Source organism: Macrobrachium nipponense, chromosome 36 (genome assembly GCF_015104395.2).
Source record: "Macrobrachium nipponense isolate FS-2020 chromosome 36, ASM1510439v2, whole genome shotgun sequence".
NCBI classification, from domain to species: Eukaryota; Metazoa; Arthropoda; class Malacostraca; order Decapoda; family Palaemonidae; genus Macrobrachium; species Macrobrachium nipponense.
This window is the reverse complement of record NC_087220.1, coordinates 2,874,529-2,889,528: the sequence shown is the minus strand read 5'-3', so window position 1 is coordinate 2,889,528 and position 15,000 is coordinate 2,874,529. Positions and strand designations below refer to the sequence as shown.

Here is a 15,000-nt window from a genome sequence, read left to right as displayed (position 1 = left end):
GCAAAACAAAACAAACAAGCTTCCGTCAAATGAGTTATGAAGTGGAATTTAATGGGGGCGTTGTTGAGGTCTTCAAGGGCGCCTATTATTTAGGTACTATATGTATAAAGTGTCGTAAGGATTTTGGTATACTCGAGAACAAGTGGTCGTTACGTAGCGAGAGAGAAGAGATTTTACTGTTGTTGTACAGGCACAAAGCTTATTATAATTGCTGTCATTATTTCAGAAAGGGTATTTTTTGTCATTAACTGTATTTTAATTGAATTATTATTATTATTATTATTATTATTATTATTATTATTATTATTATTATTTCTTTAGAAGGTTGCTAATTAATTTTTTATCAATAATTTTGAATTTTTTTATCTTTAACCTTCTTTTAATTGAATTATTATTATTATTATTATTATTATTATTATTATTATTATTATTATTATTATTATTATTAGAATTATATCGGCAGTGGAGAGAGAGAGAGAGAGAGAGACGAGAAGGAGAAAGAGAGAGAGAGAGAGAGAGTGAGAGAGATTTTTTCCTTGTCACTCCTTTTAATTAGTGCCAATTCTCTTTATACCACTAAAAATCACTAAAATCACTAAAACATGTATCTATTTTCCTCATAGGGGGTTAGTGCCGTGAGTGCACATCACGCGGTGCACTGTAGGCATTACTTAAGAAGCATTCTTCTCAGCGTCCCTTCCAAGGCCCCTAGCTGCAACCCATTTCATTCCTTTTACTGTACCTCCGTTCATGTTCTCTTTCTTCCTCCATCTTCGTTTCCATCATCTAACAATTGTTTCGTAGTGCAACTGATTTTAAGGTTACACCTTTCAAACCTACCTACTCTCGAGTTTCAGCGGTGAATGACCTCATAGGCCCCTGCCCTTGGCCAATGGCCGAAACTTATATTCTCTACTATAGTAGATTCACATCACCCGTGCATTTGATGTCTAGGCCAGTTCCTTACGACGCTCCTGATTGGCTGTTGATAAGCCAATCACAGGGCTGGAAACTCTCACTGTCTCTCGAGTTCACATAGGGAGGATGTAAGTTCCACTTCTCTTGAAGAATGCGTCTTACAAAAGTATCACTCAGGAGAGATGGAACATACATCCTGCCTATGTGAACTCTCGAGAGAGACTGAGGAGAGTTTCCAGTCCTGTGATTGGCTTATCAACAGCCAATCTGGAGCGTCGTAAATGGCGCCACGATGAAGTCTTGAGCTGAAACAAAACATCCTGGGTCTCATTAGCGAATTGGGAGTCACAGGATTGTTTTCGTCTCGTATTTTTCGGGCCTGTTTTTCAGTGATTATATAAAGATTTTGCTTTGCTATATCAAACCGGATCGCTTGATGAGCTAATTACGCGGCATTGTTGTTTATTCGTTTTCCAGACTTATTTGTTTTCCAGAGTTGCTCGTTTTCCAGAGTTATTTGTGTTCCAGAATCAGCTGTTTATATTTGTCATTCGTTTCTCCCTACTGGGCAGTCAGTTCTGCCGAAGCTCTCTGGTAATAATGTTAAGTGATGCACCAATTTTATGTTGTGCGTTTTTGTAAGGTAGTCTTCGAGTTATATGATCGCTAACCTGCTTCTTCTTCTTGATAATGCGTTCTGCAGTCTGGTTTTTAACTTTATGCTTCTTCTTAATGTTAGTTCTGGATTAGTAATCTTTGTATCTTAGTCTCTCAGGAGAAGTTTGAATGAGACGAAAGGCAGAGTTTCATTCTTTACTGTCCAAAGAATTAGAGTTACAAGTACAACTACAAAACTTATAAATCTATTTCTGCTTCTGTACTCAACGACGGCTGCCAGTCCTCTCTGGCTTCTTCTGTCGGTCTCAAATTGAGCCACCCTCGGTTCGAATTCGACACCACCTCCTTAGGCGGTGTAGATTTTGGTTCTCCGCCCAACTGGATTCTTGATTCGTGGTGGTGTTTCCTTATCTTTTCCCCAACCCCTTTTAGGTGGGGTTAACGTGTTAATTCCTCCTTTTCCAGGCGGAGTCAATAATTTAACATGTTAATACCTCCCCCGGGAGGCGGAGCTGCATTCCTGCTAGAAGCTGAGTATGTTTGGTGCGAGGTCACAGGTCAAAGATTTTATGACGGTCTTAAGATTTTAATTGTGGTGGTGTTATGGTTCAGCTTCCTGTGACTAAGGTTTTGTTGATCAAATTCTGGCTCACACACCAAAGCTAAATTCTCTCTCTCTCTCTCTCTTCCTCTTTCTCTTTCTCGTTATTTTCACTGTAAATTCTCTGATTATTTTCTCTCCTCCTCTTTCTCTTTCTCATTATTTTCACTGTACTTTGAATATTCTCTCTATCTGTTTTTACGCTACCCTATTTACCATTATTTCTTATAGATATCATTACAATAATAATAATAATAATAATAATAAAATAATAATAATAATAATAATAATAATAATAATAATAATAATAATAATAATAGTTTGGCATGGCACTTAGTTCTGCCGAAGCTTACCAATATAATAATAATAATAATAATAATAATAAAATAATAATAATAATAATAATAATAATAATAATGAATAATGAATAATAATAATAATAATAATAATGATAAATAATAATAATAATAATAATAATAATAATAATAATAATAATAATAATAATAATAATAATAATAATAATAATAATTTGGCTTGGTACTCAGTCCTGCCAAAGCTTACCTATAATAATAATAATAATAATAATAATAATAATAATAATAATAATAATAATAATAATAATAATAATAATAATAATAATAATAATAATAATAATAATAATAATAATAATAATAATAATAATATAATAATTTGGAATGAGTCACGCTTCTATGGCAGTGTTATTATAAACTGTGTGTATGCGATATTTAGCTTGTAAAGTGTGTTCTTTATTCTTCTTATTTTATTATTCTCTTTTGACGTTTATGTTGGAATGTGGTAGGTTAAAGGTCAAAGCTATAAACACACACACACAAACACACAATTAAAATATGCTATATACTTGTTTTATATATGTCATTTAAATATATGCGTAATTGTTAATTTTCCAGCATAAATAGTATTACGTAAACTAGATTATGTAAGACGTCGACAGTATTATGTTATATATATTTCCACTGCACTTTCTCCAGTGACAAGTTCTTTTTCTGACGAGCTCTGGTGCGGAATAAATGCTAATTCCTCTGTCTTTCATCTTTATGTACACACACACACACACACACACACACACACACACACACACACACACACACACACACACACATATATATATATATATACATATATATATATATATATATATAGTATATAATATATATATTATATTATGTATGTGTGTGTATTATTTTATCGTTACGGCAACCGCCCCATTTACATATTTATTTGCTCGTATTTCCGTTGATACCCGCTATAAACACATCGGCAAAACTGTCGTAAAATCATTGTTTAGTAATGGGCTTCCTTCTTCCTCCAAGGGGCCCTTTAGCGTAAAGGAATAAAAATGGTGGTGAGATGGCGAGACAGAGAGCCCCGACCTCATTAGTAAGCATTGCCGGAACACCTTATCTTTTCCGCCCTCTGAGTTTTCAACATTGTGTTTACTAGGGGGCTCCTCCACCCCCCTGGTGACGCCCCCCGCCCCCAGTCCCCCGGACGCTGTTCTCCTCTGGATAGCCTTTCTCATTCAGAGAGCATTTTGTTTAAATTGGGTTATATATGTTTATTTACATTTCGTCGGTTTTCAGCAATTATGACGTACTGAGGAATTAAGGTTTTGGTTTGGTCTGCCTGTTTTTCTGTTGAACAAGGTTGCATATAAAGTAATGAAAGGTTAGTGGAGGATAACGTCCCAGATGATCAAGGTTAAGTATATCTTAGTTTTACCAGACCACTGAGCTGATTAACAGCTCTTCAGGGGCTGGCCCCCAAAAGGATTAGATAATTTTATGTGGCTAGGAACCAATTGGTTACCTAGCAACGGGGTCTACAGTTTATTGTGGGATCCGAATCACATTATATCGAGAAATGAATTTCTATCACCAGAAATACATTCCTCTAATTCCTGCGTTGGCCGAGCCGAGAATCGAACTTCAGACCACCGAATTGGTAGCCGAGCGCGAAATCCACTCGTCCAACAAGTAGCAACACTTTCAAACTCTTGGCGTCGCCCCTCAAAAATCCATTTTTTTCAAAATGGCCACCCAATTTTTCAATATGGCGGTTTTTGCAATGGAAGAAATCTGAAATATCGACTCCAAATTATCTCTGGTAAACGATCTTTTGAATAAAACTGGTGAATTAATTGATGCCCTTTCTTTCTAGATTGTCCAATAATCAATAATAAGAATAAAAATAATTTTAATTGCTTAAACATTACTTTTTTGGTATTTCAATCAATAATAAGTAAGTTTCTAATCGTTTTGTACCGCGCATGCGCAAAAAATAAGAAAAAACAACTTCACCACTTAAACATGACTCTCTTTGTTATTTCAATATGCGTTTGAAACAAAACACATGAATAATTTTTTTTGTTGCCCCTAAATTCAAATTTTCATAATATAAAAATTTGTTCTTTCGATTCAAATGTTTTGTGAAAATTAGGCTTTTAGAAAACTATTGGGATGACTTTGTCTGTCCGTTCGCATTTATTTCTGTCCGCCCTCATCTCTTAAAAACTGCTGAGGCTAAAGGGTTGCAAATTGGTATGTTGATCATACTACCTTCTAATCATCAAACATACCAAATTACAGCCCTCTAGCTTTAGTAGTTTTTTTTAATTTAAGGCTAAAGTTAGGCATAAAATAGATCTGTTTTCGGTGGTTTTGATTATTATACGATATGCAGAAAACTCGATTGTGCCGAATAAACTTGGTCGCAATATTTAAGATTATTTAACTTTTATCGCATCCAAAAATATCTTGATTTATGGCTGATTAACATTTTTCCCTTTGATTTATGCCTGATTTAACATTTTTTCTCTCTGATTTTTGCCTGATTTAACATTTTCTTTTTCCTTTGATTTATGCCTGATTAAACATTTTTTCACTTTGATTTATGCCTGATTTAACATTTTTCCCCTTTGATTTATGCCTGATTTAACATTCCCTTTGATTTGTCTGTTTCAAGATTTTCCCCTTTGATTTATGCCTGATTAAACATTTTTTTCTTTTTATTTATGCCTGATTCAACTTTTTTCTTTGATTTATGCCTGATTTAACATTTTTCCCCCTTGATTTGTCTGTTTCAACATTTTCCCCTTTGATTTATGCCTGATTAAACATTTTTTTCCTTTTATTTATGCCTGATTCAACTTTTTTCTTTGATTTATGCCTGATTTAACATTTTTATTCCCCCTTGATTTGTCTGTTTTTCAAACATTTTCCTTTTCTTTGATTTATGCCTGATTAAACATTTTTTTCCTTTTATTTATGCCTGATTCAACTTTTTTCTTTGATTTATGCCTGATTTAACATTTTTCCCCCTTGATTTGTCTGTTTCAACATTTTCCCCTTTGATTTATGCCTGATTAAACATTTTTTTCCTTTTATTTATGCCTGATTCAACTTTTTTCTTTGATTTATGCCTGATTTAACTTTTTTCTTTGATTTATGCCTGATTTAACTTTTTTCCCCTCAGTTTATGCCTGATTTAACATTTTTTCCTTTGATTTATGCCTGATTTAACATTTGTTTCCCTTTCTCCCTTTAGAATGATGTAATGTGAGGATTATAGTGGCCTGGGAAGCTTCCCATGAAGTGGTAAGTGTTATAATTCTTCCTTTACATATTATGTCATTTTTAGTCATTATTATTCGTCCGCTTATCTCTGTCTCTGCTGATTTGCATACTTTATATTCAGCTCAAATAAGCTATGTCAGATTCATTATGACGATAACCACCTTTTTCATAACGTTTTAATTCATCGAATTTATGTTCGAACTTGGTAATGTTGTTTCGGCGTTATTTGATAAGGTTCAAGGTCACATACATTATACAGAACCTCAGTTCAGTTGGTAAGTTCGTTTGTAGGAATTTTAATCGCATTTAAGTGTAGTTTTGTCGATCCTACTGGGTTGAATCCATTTATTTTGCCATAGAGCGCTTATGATAAATAACAAAATCTCTCTCTCTCTCTCTCTCTCTCTCTCTCTCTCTCTCTCTCTCTCTCTCTCTCTCTCTCTGGCGAATATCAAATTACTTTTACATTAAGCTAACTGGTTTATCTAAAAAAAAAAATATTCTGTTGCAATATGTGGCAGCTTTGTTTTATTGCACCCAAATGTATTTCACGTGAGGTGATTTTACCGTCTTTGTTTTGGACTGAACTTTGGGTTCCCGACGTTTTTTGGAAAATACATTTGATACGTAGTGTAGAAATATGCTTGGGCCTACAGAAAGCATATAGAAGGTATGAATATAATTATTTAATGTATGTATATATATATATATACTATATATATATATACATACATGTTTGTATGTATATATATGTATACTTGAAAAATCACAGTAGATGCAAGTGACTTCATAAATAAGCGAATCCCACAAGAAAATGATAGTCAGACGTCCAAGCGCTTTCGTCTTTACTAAGACATTGTCAAGGAGCTAATGTCTTAATAAAGACGAAAGCGCTTGGATTTCTGACTATCATTTTCCTGTGGGGATTCGCTTATGTATGTATACATATATTTAATTCATATATGTATGTATGTATATATATATATATATATATATATATATATATATATAGTATATATATGTATATAGTATATATATATATATATATATATATATATATATATATATATATATATATCTATATATATATATATTCATAAAGTAACTAGTATCACTCTGAAACCCACATTGATTGTTAATTACCACAACGCAGTCGGCTATTTTCAGGTACTTTACCCATTACCTGGATTCGTCAGTAGTAAATTTATTATTATTATTATTATTATTATTATTATTATCATATGTCGTGCAAATTAACTTCAAAAAGTTCAAGCGAGGAGGGAAGGCATTACTGCCATAATACTATAATTCACCTTTGCATTTTGCTCCATTTTTATATCTTAATTGATTTTTACCTTTATGATAAGTGTCATCTCTTCTTGATGCATTTCCTTTCACTTCGTTTACTCTTTCCTAATGATAACCACATTCTTTGGAAGCTTGAATTTCAATTCAATGGCCTCTTTGGTGGCCTTGTTCCGTAAAAATAGGTTTCATCTTCTGAATAATATAATATTAATAATGTGTTTTAGGTAGAATGCTGGCCACATTTTCAAATTGGCTGAGATGGGCTGCCAGCACGTCGTACATATTTCCCTTCAGTTGATGGGAAACGGTATCTTTCGCTTAGTAATTCTTCTAATTCATTCAGATAAGAATGTATGATCTCTCTCTACTCTGTAGGCAGGGCGTGTTCCGTTGACCTCTGACCCAACCCCCCAAATCTAACTAGTATGAGGTTTATAGATTTTTAAGCTCTCTCTCTCTCTCTCTCTCTCTCTCTCTCTCTCTCTCTCTCTCTCTCTCTCTTGAGCATCCTCTTCTTCTCCTCTTCCTCTCTCTCTCCCCTTGAGCATCATCATCTCTCTCTCTCTTTTTCTCCTACCCTGAACATCCTGTTCTCTCTCTTTCCTACCTTGAGCATCCTCTCTCTCTCTCTCTCTCTCTCTCTCTCTCTCTCTCTCTCTCTCTCTCTCTCTCTCCTACCCTGAGCATCCTCTCTCTCTCTCTCTTCCTCCTACCCTGAGCATCCTCTTCTCTTTCTCTTTCCATGAGCATCCTGCTCTCTCTCTCTCTCTCTCTCTCCTCTTCTCTTCTCTCTCTCTCTCTCTATCTCTCTCTCTCTCGAACCCTAGCATCCAACCCGAACTTTAGCAATCCTGACGCCTCAAGCATCCGTGATATCACATTTGTTGACCCAGCATTTTCACCACCCAATATTTTTCCGGTTTAACTAACGATGCAACAGAACTTCCATTTGTCGCTTTGGTGGACACGTGAGAAATTATGATATCTGTACGAATATTTGGTTAAAACCTGCACGGGATTGTTACAGCGTGGACAGGTTATGTCAGACGAGAATTGTAATATTATTATCATTATTGAACTAAGGAACCTCCGTAACGAGGCTCTATAATATTGACAATCAAAAGCCACAGCAGTGTTAAAATATATTATTGTACAATGGTAAAAAATACAAGGAGAGACTTTCGGATACTGCTCCGTATCCCTCTTCGGTCCTACTGGACGGTCAAAACAATGGAGGGTAGCGTTACAACAGTGAAAAAAAAAAAAAACAAAAAAAAAAAAAAAAAAAAAAAAATATATAAATATATAACAACTGGTTCAAGGCGGATGGATCTAAGTGTGGTCAGGTAATCCCCGTTCGGTTGTTTCTGTTGGCGAGACGGCTGGAACGGCGAAGTGTTCGTTCAGTGATTCCAGCTGAGCAGACACTCCATCGGTGCCATGACTTGAAGCTGTAGTAACCTCAGTCATCTGGGATAAAAGAGAGTGGGAGCAACATCAGGGGTCTCACAATCACCAGACATATGAGTCCTAAAAATCGTTGACAAAGTGGTCAACTTATTAAAGAATTGGTAAAACTATCTTCATCAGTGAAGTTTTGTTCCCTTCAAAAGCACACACCCCTTTCTAATAGCAGCTCCTTCCACTAGGCGACGAACACCAACATCCCCACTCTTAAAAATGACAGAGGCACCATTCCAATTGATGTGTCCTGGAACGAATGAATGTGAAACAAGGGCATTATTCATTGCATGGAGTTCATAGGCCCTACGTGTTCAGAAAGTCTTACATCAAACCCCGCCCACTTTCTCCAAAGTATTTTTGAGGGCAATTGGCACAGGGAATTTGATAAACCACCGTGTGTTTTCCTAATATCATTGTTGTTATTATTGCACACTAACCGATTTCTGATAGTATTTTTAAAATTGAAAGCAATTTGAATTTCTTTTTGCTTACTATTTGCAAGATAGCAGGTATTTTCCAGTTTCGGATTGTAAGCTATGGATAAATACTTCTTATTTTTGACCACATTAGGATTACCTGCTGCACTCATACCGTAATATATTCGTTTTGCTTTAGAGAACAGCTCTTTCTATAATGTGAGTGGATATTTCAGACCCTTAAAAACATTGAAGATATGCTGAAGCTCAAGTTTCTAAAAGTTCGATATCACAAATACGAAGGGCTCTAAGACAAAAGTTGACAATAATATTCGCTTTTACCCTCAACGAATGAAAGGAATAGAAGTGAATGTACCCACCCCTCAGCATTAGTACTTTTACGAAAAACACCGAAAATTTAAATCTGTTACTTACGTTATCTCTAATAAACCAAAACATCCAAAAATGCACGCTTATTATCTTCCTCCAGTTCAACAGTGAATTTAATTGAGGGTACAATGCTATTGGCACGGTCAATAGCTGTGTAGCTCTGCGTCGCTCCTTTGAAAAAGAATAAAAATATCATCAACAAATCTGACCCAGACCAGTGGCTTAATGTGTGGATCACAATGTTCTAAAATACTTTTCTCCACGAACTCCATGCATAGATTGGACAAGATGGGCGATAATTTTGAACCCATAGACACACCAAACAGTTGCTTATAAACAAATATTTGTTAAAGTAAAAATGATTAGTAGATACGCACAATCTAACTAATGCCAAAAAAGGTTCTAATGGAATGGGGATGTGTAACTGTTCTTCTAAAATCTTTGCCCTAAGGCTATCTAAAACATATTCCAAAGGAACATTGGTGAATAAAGCTGTGACGTCTAAACTAACCATTCTGCAGTCAGTGTCAAAATTGTTCCTTATTCTATCAATAAAATCGTAGGAATGGATCAAATGTGAGTCTGAAATTTTTCCGACAAAACCACCTAAAATCACAAAGCTAGCCATTCTGCCAAATTGTCTTGAGGGGAATTGCAAGTAGCACAATGGGTCTTACTGGACACCCAGGTTTGTGTACTTTAGGGAATCCGTAGTAAATACGGGAATAATGGGTTTTTAGATGAAATTTTAGACAGGACAGTAGCCCTTTGCTGCGGATCAGGAATAGATTTTGCTATTTTTCGCAGAGACCGATTAAAGTCCTGTTGAAGTTTGGTGACTGTGGGAGGGGAAGAGACAATTTCGTAAGTATTAGTATCACTTAAAAGGGAATTGACCTTACTAATGTAGTCCTCGGTATCCATAACCACCGTGGCGCCTCCCTTATCCGCCTTCAAGACCTTAATTTGTGATTCTTGGACAAAGAAAACTAAGGCCTCTCTATGCCTTTTAGGTAAAACATCTATGTTCCCAGAAATTAGATTATCAACCACTAGCCCTAAATAATTTAACTTTAAAATAGGATTATAAAATTAAAGAAATTAATATTAGAGATGAATCAAGGAAGTCACTTTTAGTTGTACCTACACAGAAACCCATACCTAAATTTAATACTTCAAGTTGCTCTCTATTAAACACAGTAGAGGATAGATGACCACTTTGTCAGACGAATAATCCCATTTGGAAATTTTGCAATAAGTTATTCAGTTTGTTATTTAAAATGGACATGTGAGAGAAACCCTTAGCATGAGCTACTCACCTGCTCTTCTCCTGGCACTTCAAACATATTTGATTGGAGAAGATCCTTAAGATCTCTAGAGGATTGTCGAAGTTTCTTGTGGCAAGTTTCAACCTCTCTCTTGGCCTTCTCGATGACGTCTTTGAGGAATAAACTGATGTGCTCCGGAAACTCCTGCCCAGCGAAGTTGTCCAAGGAAAGCCCAAACGACGTAGGGATAACGTGTTCTTCCCAACATCTTTGCAGGAAATGAAGTTGATTTTCCTTTTCACGAAAAGCAGTCCAATTCTTCACGAAAAGCCGATAATAGCGGAGCTCCTGACGGAAAAATTGTCGTTCCATGAAGAATGAGGGTCGTGGCTATTTCAATGAACTAAGGAACCTCGTAACGAGGCTATAATATTGACAATCAAAAGCCACAGTAGTGTTAAAATATATTATTGTACAATGGTAAAAAATACAAGGAGAGACTTTCGGATACTGCTCCGTATCCCTCTTCGGTCCTACTGAGGGTCAAACAATGGAGGGAGCGTTACAAAACAGTGAAAAAAAAAAAAAAAAAAATATATAAATATATAACAACTGGTTCAAGGCGGATGGATCTAGTGTTGGTCAGGTAATCCCCGTTCGGTTGTTTCTGTTGGCGAGACGGCTGGAACGGCGAAGTGGTCGTTCAGGTGATTCCAGCTGAGCAGACACTCCATCGGTGCCATGACTTGAAGCTGTAGTAACCTCAGTCATCTGGGATAAAAAGAGAGGTGGGAGACAACATCAGGGGTTCACAATCACCAGACATATGAGTCCTAAAATCGTTGACAAAGTGGTCAATTATTAAAGAATTGGTAAAACTATCTTCATCAGTGAAGGTTTTGGTTTTCGGTTCAAAATTGCAAAAGCACCCCACTAATAGCAGCTCCTTCCACTAGGCGACGACCAACATCCCCACTCTTAAAAATGACAGACGGCACCATTCCAATTGATGTTGTGTCCTGGAACGAATGAATGTGAAACAAGGGCATTATTCATTGCTCTTGTCCAATCTATGCATGGAGTTCGTGGAGAAAAGTATTTTAGAACATTGTGATCCACACATTAAGCCACTGGTCTGGGTCAGATTTGTTGATGATATTTTTATTCTTTTCAAGGAGACGACGCAGAGCTACAACGCTAGTTTGACCGTGCCAATAGCATTGTACCCTCAATTAAATTCACTGTTGAACTGGAGGAAGATAATAAGCTTGCATTTTTGGATGTTTTGGTTATTAGAGATAACGTAAAGTAACAGATTTAAAATTTTCGGTGTTTCGTAAAAGTACTAATGCTGAGGGGTACATTCAACTTCTATTCCTTTCATTCGTTGAGGGTAAAAGCGAATATTATTGTCAACTTTTGTCTTAGAGCCCTTCGTATTTGTGATATCGAACTTTTAGAACTTGAGCTTCAGCATATCTTCAATGTTTTTAAGGGTCTGAAATATCCCACTCACATTATAGAAGAGCTGTCTCTAAAGCAAAACGAATATATTACGGTATGAGTGCAGCAGGTAATCCTAATGTGGTCAAAAATAAGAAGTATTTATCCATAGCTACAATCCGAAACTGGAAAATACCTGCTATCTTGCAAATAGTAAGCAAAAAGAAATTCAAATTGCTTTCAATTTTAAAAATACTATCAGAAATCGGTTAGTGTGCAATAATAACAACAATGATATTAGGAAAACACCGGTGTTTATCAAATTCCCTGTGCCAATTGCCCTCAAAAAAATACTTTGGAGAAAGTGGGCGGGGTTTGGATGTAAGACTTTCTGAACATCGTAGGGCCTATTGAACTCCATGCAATGAATAATGCCCTTGTTTCACATTCATTCGTTCCAGGACACAACATCAATTGGAATGGTGCCTCTGTCATTTTTAAGAGTGGGGATGTTGGTGTTCGTCGCCTAGTGGAAGGAGCTGCTATTAGAAAAGGGTGTGCTTTTGAAGGGAACAAAACCTTCACTGATGAAGATAGTTTTTACCAATTCTTTAATAATTGACACTTTGTCAACGATTTTAGGACTCATATCTGGTGATTGTGAGACCCCTGATGTTGCTCCCACCTCTCTTTTATCCCAGATGACTGAGGTTTACTACAGCTTCAAGTCATGGCACCGATGGAGTGTCTGCTCAGCTGGAATCACCTGAACGACCACTTCGCCGTTCCAGCCGTCTCGCCAACAGAAACAACCGAACGGGGATTACCTGACCAACACTTAGATCCATCCGCCTTGAACCAGTTGTTATATATTTATATATTTTTTTTTTTTTTTTTTTTTTTTTTTTTTCACTGTTGTAACGCTCCCTCCATTGTTTGACCGTCAGTAGGACCGAGGGATACGGAGCAGTATCCGAAAGTCTCTCCTTGTATTTTTTACCATTGTACAATAATATATTTTAACACTACTGTGGCTTTTTAGATTGTCATTATCATTATTATTATTATTATTATTATTATTATTAATTATTATATTCATTATTATTATTATTATTATTCTTATTATTATTATTATTATTATTATTATTACCAGTACAGAAACCTGTTCATATGGAACAAGCCCACCAAAGGGGCCACTGACTTCAAATTCTTGAAGCTTCGAAAGAATATCAAGGTGTTCATTAGGAAGAAGTAAGGGGAGGTAGAGAGAAATAGTAAAGAAAGAAGTGATACCACTTATTAAAGGAAAAATCACTAAACGGATAAATAGATGAAAAATGTATTAAGATGTAAGAAGAATTGTATTAGGGTAGTAATGCATTGCATTTTCGCTTGAACTTCTGAAGCAGTTGCAATTGCACGACATCCTCAAAGATGCTGTTCTACAGTTCAACGGTGTTACGTACAAATAAAAGACATCTGGATAAATGTTTTAAATATTGGGTAAAATATTTAATTTCTGCCAATGGTAGGACACATTCTCTTACTGGGAAACTGTAGAGAAATCCTAGATTTGCGTCTCGTAAAACCAGACGATTCTGTTGGAACTGTTCTTGCAATGGCTCAGGTTCTTTTCAGAATTTAAACTGTTGGAATGGTTGAACTTGCTGTCATGAAGCAGAGCGTTTCTGAAAAGGGAAGTGGCTGAGTATCTGTTTTGTGGATATTGAGTGTATTCCGTGGAATTCTCGTTTACAGAACTTGAGTACAGATCTGAACAGGCCATGATTACTAGAGTAATGTATTGAATTTCTGCTGAATATATATATATATATATATATATATATATATATATATATATATATATATATATATATATATATACAGAGAGAGAGAGAGAGAGAGAGAGAGAGAGAGCAAAGATAGTAGTATCATAGTAATAGGTTTCAGAAATGTACTTTTCCAAAGGGTTTTACTATCGACGCAAGGTCTTGTTATAAGAGAAGACAAAACACACTCCAAGATTGAAGGTGAAATACCACCACTGGAAGTCCTGGTCGTTTGCTTTAATGGCGAGAATGAAAAATTGATTGATCGGTGTTTGGCGTGGCAAGTCGTTATTCGCCGTAAATAAGCAGTCATTGGCCATTAGGCTCTCTCTCTCTCTCTCTCTCTCTCTCCTACCCTGAGCATCCTCTCTCTCTCTCTCTTCCTCCATACCCTGAGCATCTCTCTCTCTCTCTCTCTCTCTCTCTCTCTCTCTCTCTCTCTCTCTCTCTCTCTCTCGACCAAGCAACGAACAGTCCAGCATCCGTGATATCACTTTGTTGACCCAGCATTTTCACCACCCAATATTTTTCCGGTTTAACTAACGATGCAACAGAACTTCCATTTGTCGCTTTGGTGGATACGATAGCCTTTTTGGACACGTGAGAAATTATGATATCTGTACGAATATTTGGTTAAAACCTGTACGGCTTTCTGACAGTCGGGACAGGTTTGTCAGACGAGAATTGTATTATTATATTATTATTATTATTATTATTATTATTATTATTATTATTATTATTATTATTATTATTATTATTATTATTATTATTTATTTATTTTTTTTTTGCTGGAAGAGGATCTTCATTAATACAGGTTTTATTGAAGATATTGGATATCAGCCGCGTTTATTATTTATAGAAGTTTTTCTATTATTATTATTATTATTATCCAGTAGATGAAACCTATTCATATGTAACAAGCCCTCCAAAGGGTCCACTGACTTGAAATCCAAGCTTCCAAAGATTATTATTATTATTATTATTATTATTATTATTATTATTATATATGAAGGTAGGAGACCCTCTCTCAAACATCGGGAAGGAGAGACCAGCCTCAACACCACCCAAGAGACTTCACTCCTCCCGACGGTGGCACGAAGGGCGCCGCCCGCCAGCACCATAGAGCCGATC

General features: G+C 35.8%; 1 long non-coding RNA gene across 1 annotated transcript in view; it reads left to right on the top strand.

Annotated features, from left to right (window-relative positions):
• The window catches only part of LOC135203499 (uncharacterized), a 197,747-nt gene that overhangs the window by 28,050 nt on the left and 154,697 nt on the right, over positions 1–15,000 (top strand). The window contains exon 2 of the long non-coding RNA XR_010311943.1: positions 5,723–5,772. This is a non-coding gene — a long non-coding RNA (uncharacterized LOC135203499). The remainder of the gene's footprint in view (positions 1–5,722; positions 5,773–15,000) is intronic.